Consider the following 399-nt stretch of genomic DNA (forward strand, 5'->3'; position numbering starts at 1 on the left):
TTCTTGGGAGGTGTCAGCCCAGGCTGGGAGGCCCCTGATGGATTCTGGCTGATTTCAGGCAAGGGAAGTGGGTTTTGAACCTGGCTTTGCTTTAAGGGAGGTGTCTCTGAAGGGATAAAGGTGCCAGGGGAGGATCAGAGGATCCCAGACTGGTTTGGGTTGGAAGGGACCTTAAAGCTCATCCAGTGCCAGGGATGAGAGTTTGAGTTACAGGTTAGGAGGAGTTAGAGACTAGGATGAGTTTGGGTTACAGGATAGGATGAGTCTGAATTACAGGTTAGGAGGATTTTGAGTTACAGGTTAGGAGGAGTTAGAGACTAGGATGAGTTTGAGTTAGAGATTAGGATGAGTTTGGGTTAGATTAGGATGAGTTGGAGTTGAAGAGACTAGGATGAGTCT

At 47.9% G+C, this 399-nt stretch overlaps 1 protein-coding gene across 1 annotated transcript in view; it reads left to right on the forward strand.

Annotated features, from left to right (window-relative positions):
* The first annotated feature begins 6 nt into the window (after positions 1-6).
* LOC113941058 (KH homology domain-containing protein 4-like) overlaps positions 7-399 on the forward strand; it is a 6,145-nt gene continuing 5,752 nt past the window's right edge. Inside the window, exon 1 of the mRNA XM_027632224.1 lies at positions 7-299. The gene's annotated coding sequence lies outside the window, so the exon portion shown is untranslated. The remainder of the gene's footprint in view (positions 300-399) is intronic.

Source organism: Corapipo altera, unplaced genomic scaffold (assembly GCF_003945725.1).
Source record: "Corapipo altera isolate COAL_440 unplaced genomic scaffold, ASM394572v1 60173, whole genome shotgun sequence".
Taxonomy (NCBI): Eukaryota; Metazoa; Chordata; class Aves; order Passeriformes; family Pipridae; genus Corapipo; species Corapipo altera.